Source organism: Siphateles boraxobius, unplaced genomic scaffold (genome assembly GCF_051911475.1).
Source record: "Siphateles boraxobius isolate OS27281-9 unplaced genomic scaffold, OSU_SipBor_1 61, whole genome shotgun sequence".
NCBI classification, from domain to species: Eukaryota; Metazoa; Chordata; class Actinopteri; order Cypriniformes; family Leuciscidae; genus Siphateles; species Siphateles boraxobius.
The window spans coordinates 8,049,571-8,058,534 of NW_027509188.1; the positions used below are offsets into that span (position 1 = coordinate 8,049,571).

At 34.3% G+C, this 8,964-nt stretch overlaps 1 pseudogene; it reads right to left on the reverse strand.

Moving 5' to 3' along the window:
• Positions 1-1,060: 1,060 nt before the first annotated feature.
• Positions 1,061-7,588, reverse strand: LOC143718444 (uncharacterized; annotated as a pseudogene).
• Between the last annotated feature and the right edge of the window lie 1,376 nt (positions 7,589-8,964).

An 8,964-nucleotide genomic window follows, 5' to 3' on the forward strand; every position in this document is an offset into this window, starting at 1 on the left:
CGGTCCTTACTGTATAATAAAACCCAAACTTCTGTGCAACACTGTATTTACACTGTACTTACATGGTAACTCCTCAGGAACTGTCTACTTAATATAAAGTGTAAAACGGTCATAACCTACTGTGTAAAATGCAAAACCCAAACCTCTGTGCAACACTGTATTTACAGTGTACTTACATGGTAACTCCTCAGGAACTGTCCACGTAATGTAAAGTGTAAAACGGTCGGTCCTTACTGGGTAATATGTAAAACCCAAACTTCTGTAAAACACTGTATTTACAGTGTACTTACATGGTAACTCCTCAGGAACTGTCCACTTAATATAAAGTGTAAAACGGTCATAACCTACTGTTTAATATGCAAAACCCAAACTTCTGTGCAACACTGTATTTACAGTGTACTTACATGGTAACTCCTCAGGAACTGTCCACTTAATATAAAGTGTAAAACGGTCGGTCCTTACTGTGTAATATGCAAAACCCAAACTACTGTAAAACACTGTATTTACAGAGTACTTACATGGTAACTCCTCAGAAACTTAATATAAAGTGTGAAATACTTGATACCAACCACAATTTACTGTATATGTACATTTATGTATATGTATATTAACATTATAATATTAACCCAAACCTAATTTCTAAATACTCAATTTATTGTGGCATTTAAAATGTAGCAAGCAATCCCAGTTACACTGTGTATACTACAAAAGAACAGAATACTGTAATTTACTGTAAAGGCAAATTGTCACCAGAATGTCACATCAAAAAATTGAAAATTAAGGGGAAAAAATAAAGGAAATAAATGGTAAATCTTTAAAAGTGCTATGCAGTAATATCTCAGAATCTATCAAAGCATAACTATCACATTCATACAGTATTTCAGAGTTTATTATCCACTATGTAACCTTGTTTTGCAAATACTCCTAAGATACAAGGCAGAAATGGTTTGCATGGCACAGACAAATTTATGAATCTGAAAAAAGGTCACAGCAAAGTAAAAAAATAAATAATAATAATCTAGAAAATAAAAAAAATCATGCATTTTCAGCTGATATAACTTTAATTAAATCTAAACCTGTATGCTTTTCTAATATCATGGATCAACTGTGCCAAAGCACCTTTCCTATTTCTTCTTCCCAGCCAGTAGTGCCACTGGATGAATTTCAAGTGTTCTTTTAATAGTTTTTTAGTTTTGTTACCCCTGAATCTTGATACCTGTGCCTTGATGGCTAGCCAGGCCCGTTCAATATGTTGTGTGTGGCAGCCAGTTTTGGGATCAACGAAATTTTTACTGTGGTTTACAGTTAGGTGTTTGTATCCTTGTGGTTGTAGCGCATTCAGATATGCCCTCCAATTGTCACTGTAAACAGCTGACCCCCTTCTGATGTGCCTTTTGATGATGGGCATCAATGTGGTCCTGGAACGATCCTTTACCATCTTTAAGACTGGTAGGCGGCGAGCTCCTTTAACCTCCATCATCCCAAACACCCAGCCTTCTTTTCTCTGCCAAGTAGTACGACAGCGGCCACGATTAAACTGAAAATGCATAAACACAAGAAACATAACAAATGTTAACAGCAGTTAAACCTGGATTGTGTTTGATAAAACATACACTTGGATTCTGATCTCCCCATGACCATTTGGGGGTCATTCAACCCATTCCTCAGCACACATGAATATAGATGGCGATATCACTTCTTTATAGCAGAAATAAACTGCTGCAGAAAAAATTAGGCGCCATGCAAAATGTTATGCATTACTTATCACAAATGTATTGGAGTAAAAATTACATTTACTTGTTAAAAAATGTCAAATAGAGAGTAAAAGTTGCTAATATTTGATACTCAGTACAACTACAAATTATACTTAAGTAAAGAAACTAATTACATTTACTCAGATACTTTACACCTCTGAGGAGAACTTATTGTTCAGCTATTGGCAAATCATTAAATCATTTTGTATTTCTCATGTCAGATGTACCTTTCTCTTGTGAGCGAACTTAGACTCATCTATGGCCACAAACTTCTGTCTTGACTTCCCACCAACTCTAAGACCTGTTTTTCTTTTCAGTTTACTCAATGCATTAATGCAAACCTGTAAAAAAAATATGTGGATATTAGTACAAACAAAATTAATTACAGTTCAATTAGCTGAGCAATGTAGTACTGAAGAGTCATTAAATTTAAGCTATACCTTCCTGAGCAATTTGTTCATTCTGGACAATGTTGTTGATGTTTTGGCAACACAGTCTTCCATCAAATCAATTTGTCTTAGATGTAGACCCTGTGAAAACCTTTTAAGAAAATAATTTTAATTAATTATAAACAATAACCAAAATTTAATGAAGTACAAAAAAGATGATTAGAAATAAATAGTAATTTAAATTTATGGATTTTTGAAAATTACCTTTCATGTAGTGTGTAACATAGCTACAAGTGAATGGAGTAATTACTTAATTACTTAGTAGTAGACGTTGTAATAACATGTAACAAAATGTAATTAACATGTAACTAAGTTATGGAACAGCCTGTACTTACAGATTGTAATTACGCAAATGTAATAGGCAGCTACTGTTACACATATGTAATAAGTCGGTTACATGCGTGTTACAGACTTGGTACAGTGTAATTATATAAGAAAGTACTTAGTTCTACACAATGTAACACAAGTACTTAGGCTACTACGGTCGGGAAAAGCCTGCAGTTACACATGGTAATTTTGTACGTTCTGTAGCATTACACATATCATGTAACATAAAATAAAGTGTATCAAGATTAATTGCACTTCATGTAAATCTACACTCTTAAAATTGATGTGTTAAAAATGAACACAAAATATGTGTAAAAGGATTTGTAACACATTTTGTGTTATTACAGACACATGATGTGTAAATATTGTGCTCAACTGTTTACACAATTACTGTGTTAAACACATTTAGTAGTACATGTTTATATAAAAGGCATATATTCTGTTGCAAATACTCAACAGGCGATGTCAACTTTAATGATTGGATTTATTTATCATGTTGAAAATGTAAATAAAGCATTTTAACTCTGGGGGGAAACAACTGTTAGGACTACGGAGATTTTTTTGCTGCGCATGCGCGGTGGCGTTCTTTTCCAACCGACGCCTAGCCAGCCGTCAGAATTCAGAAATGCGTCTGTCTGCCTCAGGTGAGTGAATATAATTAAACGTGTAAAATAATAAATATTTCTCCACATAGCATGAGAAAGAGTTGTGTTAATTGTCCAGGAAACATAATTTGTTTGTTTTAACCGTTTTCATGTTCCGTAGCCGAATATGTTTTGTGTGTTAACTAGCGTCAAGGCAAGCGAGCTCTCACGCTTTGCAAAGCTGTTTATTTATTGGGTATGACTGCTAATAATTGTTTTTAAAAAGTCGTAACGTTAAAGGTTAATATACATGGCACCTTAAGTTTGAACTCATTTTACTAGTCTCTAACAGTCATTTTACCAAAAACGTCCTTTTAACCACTGCATAACGTTAGTCGTTAGTTGTGTTAGTGGTTTAAAAAGCGCGCCACTTTGTGCTAAGTTACCTTGCTTGTCACTGACTAGGCTATTTAAATGTATTGATAACGCGATACAGTTAACGTTTACATTTTCTCATTATTAAATTATGACTCTTGTATGATTACAGCATTATAATATGGTGTTATTTTATCTTTTATCTAGGTAATGGAAGACGAGGGTCAAATCACGTTTACTCTAACAATTTTACACAGAGTTCTCGCGACTGTCTTCATAGACGGGAAGGAAACATGGAGAAAACTATTCACAGTTGGAAGTGTTGGAGAACTGATTAACTCCGCCAAAACGGAGCTCTCTCAACAAGTATCTATTGATCGAATACTGAGATTTGACACAGATTTTCAAGAATTTATTGACATCGATGTTAATTCAGAAGTGAAGGAGCTTGATAAATTCCAAATATATTATACTGCTAGTATCACACAGGATCCATTAGATGGAAGAGTTGAGTCATTACTGGTGAGTCATGTTTTCACTCTTCCTATTTATAATTTTCAAAGTAAACATTTCAATTGTAATTTTTTTTTTTTTTTTATAGTTTCATTCAACAGAAGTAAGCCAGACTGTCACCACAAATGTCACCACAACTGGTCTGCTGACACTGCTCGAGGAAAAGGCCCCTACAATCTTGAGAGAACATGAAGACACTGTCAATTTCTTTGAGAAAGTTACTTGTTAAAGTGGCTGTGAGTGACCTTGTAGAAAAGCATGGATTGTAAGTATATAACTGTTTAACAGCTTTGCACTCATAAGTTATTAATAACATCAAATAACATTAGCTGTGTTTACATGGACCCTTATAATCGAATTGACTGCTTAATCGGACTAAAAACCTTCATGTAAACACCTTAATCGATCTGATTGAGCTCGATCCGATTGGAATTTCGATTGGATTGAAAGGTGTAGTTTATTCCTTTTGTAATCTGATCGAGAGAACATGTCAACACTTGATCGGATTAAAACACGAAACTGAAAGGACTGCACATGTGCAATGATGTTGAAATAGCGTAATGACGTTGAAATAGCGTAATGATTAATTTAGATGACACTTTATTCAACAGGAAGAACAGCGCGTTCCGTGTGTCATACGTCATTACACTATTTCAATGTCATTACGCTATTTCAATGTCATTGCACATGCACAGTCCTTTCAGTCTCGGTTTTCAATCCGATCAAGTGTTTACATGTTCTCTCGATCAGATTAATGGATTAATGTCCCATTTGGTGAAAATGAAGGACATGTAAGGATGTTTTTACATTATTAATTTATGAGTATGAAATTACTTGGCAGTGCGTATACAAACTGCAAAAGCATACTTATTTCTGTGGCATTTGCATACATTTCTAAATTGTGTTTTTGTGAAAATGACATGTACATTTTATCATTCAATTCATGATTTAAAGGTAATCATTTCAAATATAATTTTGTTTTTAATCTTTTGCATGTGACCTGAATCTTTACTACATCAAGATGAGCTGTGTTACACTATGTTAAGGATCCTCGTTCATCTTCTTCCACCCACGGCATCTGGGAGAAGCGTCGCCGGCAGTAAATGCTGTGTCAATTCTGCTATCTCATACTTGGTGGAACTGGTGCCGGTATGCATTGTGTTAGCTTTTTATAAAGTTGCAATTTCACATGCAACAACATTTTCTGATGCCTTTCATTGTTTCATTTCTATAGGCTGGTACCATTGTGACGTCTTTGCTTTAAGAAGGCATGAACGGGTCTCTAAAGTCAACACAGCCGCAGCTCGTTTCCATCGGCTCTCCAGGACATGAAGCCCAGTATGTAATTGTGGCAAAGAATGATTCTTTTGCTTTTCCACTTGATGTTGAAAACCTCACTTGTGCTGTTGACAAACTTTTCAAATTCTACTGGCTGTGTAATCTTCAATATCCATGCCAACTGTCTTCAGTTTTCTCATTTTGAGTACGTATATGACCTTCCTTTGTCCCAGTCCACTTGCAAACGATCAAAGGTTATGGAATTGATTGCTAAATTACAGTCTCGTGCCTAATTGAAACAGACCATGTATACATGTCCCAAGTGCTTGCAAAATATTTTTGTCCAAACAAAACAGTTGATTTGGCATTTAAGGGAAGTACATGCACTCTCTGATAGCCAAAACCTAACATTAATCTGTAGTCTAACATGAGTTTTATAATATTTGATCTGTTGTTATTTAAAGTGTTTCATGAATGTTTTATATGATTAATGTTTTGAAATGCTTATTTTTTTATCAACAGTATTTTTTACCGTATGAATTCCATGTTAAAACCAGAAAAAAATGCAAAATAAACACATTATGTGAACCGTATTCAATGCTTCAGTGTGATTTCATGATAACTACATATTGTATTGTGATCTAGCTTTTTCAATAATGTTTTATAATAAAATAAATCTATAACACATAGTTGTGTTAGATGTATACAAAAAAGACACATTAATGTGTTAACTAAAGTAACACATTTGTCTGTGTGTTTTCACAACACATATTCTGTGTTGTATTTTAACACAATATGTGTTGTCCCTGAGCACACTCAGAGCATGTGTTGAAAACGACACATGTTGTGTTGTTTTCAACACATTTGTTTTAAGAGTGTACATACATTATCCATCTTCATTAACCCACTAGTTTACAGCTTAAATACATGCAGTAGCTTCTTAATTACATTAAAATTACAGAATGTTACACAGGTATAAGCTATGTAAAATAAAGTGTATCAAGATTGTACTTAAGTGTACTTTGTGTATACATACCTTATACATCTGTGCCTTAGTTTGATTTAAACACACTAGTTCACAGCTTCACATGCAGTACCTTCCTAATTACATTGCAATTACATAATATTACACATGGATAAGCTACGTAAAATAAAGTCTATCAAGATTGTACTTAAGTGTACTTCATGTGTATCTATAAACCTTATCCATCTCGGCTTATTACATATGTGTAACAGTAGCTGCCTATTACATGTGAATAATTACAATCTGTAAGTACAGGCTGTTCCATAACTTAGTTACATGTTAATTACACTTTGTTACATGTTATTACAACGTCTACTAAGTTACTAAGTAATTAAGTAATTACCCTATAACACTGTAAAATAAAGTGTTACCGAAAACTCAAACCAGCAACTGATTTCTGTGGACACTGGACAGCGTTGAGAAGGCGGCGCTGTGCTCTATTAATCTAGTATTAACAGTTAATTATGCATAATTACATGCAACTAACCAACCAAACCCTAATCCTACCCTAACTCTATAGTAAGTGCATGCACTTAATTAATATTACTCAGTACTTACATATATAATTGCACTGTAACAATGACACGTAAAATAAAGTTTAACCAGTGCCTGGCTACTATACGTTACCTGTAAATGTACTCCATCCACTTAACCAGAGGAACCCTCGAGTTATTAAACAGTGATTCATTTCGAATGGAGAGTGTTATTCTGCGATGCGTGTTTCTTCGTCATGTCCTAAGAAAACAGTGCAAAATATTAGTAAATCTAAGAAGCAAGTTGTCTAAAATTATGTTAACGTTTACTAGACTATCCAAATAACGAATTAAACTGGGTGCCTACAGTCACATACCATATATAACCATCACGTCCACTGTGTGTTGTAATTCGCATGTTTTTTCCACAGCGGCGACAACTTGGTGCCTTGCACAGCAAGCCTTTCTTCTGTAGCCATTTGATTTTTTTTTTCTATGTGTTCCACTACTGCATAGACGTATTAACTTATTTAATTGCCTTGAACACATAGCCATCTAGATAGATTTATTTACTGTCCGGTTTGAAATCTTTGGCGCCGTGCTGGTAAATGGCTGCCTACGTGAAACGTGACAGTTGTCTGTCCCATGACGTAAGATAGTTTTGATTGGTCTGTTGCATTCTGAACCGCCAACTTGATCCCTATCAGGACTCAGGAGGAGTATTTCGACAGCAAACAGTTAACGTTAGCCTCCCCATTTGTATTGAAATCTTCTTTCTTACCTAACGTTACATCCACACGATAGTATACATCCACACGACAGTATGCCACGAAGGAAAGGGGTTTCCCTGAAGAGGAACTGCCTTCAACGCAGCGCACCTGATACCATGGACCTCTTGGACAAAGGTAACTTAACATGCCTGCTCTTCTTATGACCTAATGTTAGCTAGTAGTACCACTATGATGATGATTTATTTTACACTTAGTTTGCGGTGTTGAACATTATAACCAATCAAACATGTTTCTGATGAACGCAATGTCCAATCAGAGACATTTCGTCACGCGTCATGAGGGTTTCATGCGCTTACTGATTAAATTCTGAATTCTCTCTTATTAGCCTATCATAAACAACAGAAAATACAGAAAATATGCAAGTAAGAGATTCATTTTGCGTAACTCGCGTTAGACTGAAGTCATGGACTGCTTCAATGTTTTTTGATTGCGTTCTAATATATTCCCAGTTTCAATAACCCTTTTGTTTTCCATACTAGTGCTACTACTAGTACTATATTTCAATGTTGTCTTTATTTCTAATCCAAAAAAGCAATAGGCCTAAACAATTTCATTACGGTTCTTAGCTTTGTTTTTTTCTGTAGTCAGAATATGTTTTTTCCTCCACCAATAAATGAATAATCATCATTAAAATTTCAAGAGCAATAATCAACCATAATGATTTTGTCTTAATATTGCAGCTTTACCTCTATATTGACTTATATAATATAATGACTGAATTTTTTTTTACAGGCTAGGCCTATGTATCTTATGCAATGTAAATGTACATGAGCATCATTAAACAGTATGTGTAAATAAACATAAATGCCATGTCAGATGCAGCTTATGTTCCACCTTTGCAGTTTAAAAATAGTTTTAGTTGATGGTGTCAGTAACAGTTTGTAGAATTGTGATTGAATAAAGTAATTGGTTAAATTTAAGTATTTGAAAAACGCAGATACACAGGTATTAATAAGGTAAAACTGCCCTCTATACAGTGCATGTCAAATTTATTATTATGCCTCCGGCACCTGTCAAAATAAAAAGAATGTATTTTTTCAGTCTGACAAAAACAAAAACAAATATTTTTTTAATCACATAAAATAACCAAAAATCTTCATGTTTTGTATGGCCTACTCCGGTCTTGATAACAGTTTGCATTCTTCCTGGCATTTTTATGTACTTTTCCACAGCCTCTGTTGTTATTGACTTCCAAATAGTTTCTAGTTGTTCCCAAAGACTTGCTTTTCATATAACATTTTGTGCGGTCTTTGAATCCACTAAATCCCAAATTTGTTTGTAAAATTTAATTATTATATTTAAGCTTTAGAAACACTACTTTGTCCTGGTGTGGATTAAGGAAACTTAAAAATATATATTAAAAATATATATCGCCAACACTGTTAGTTTAGGGCAG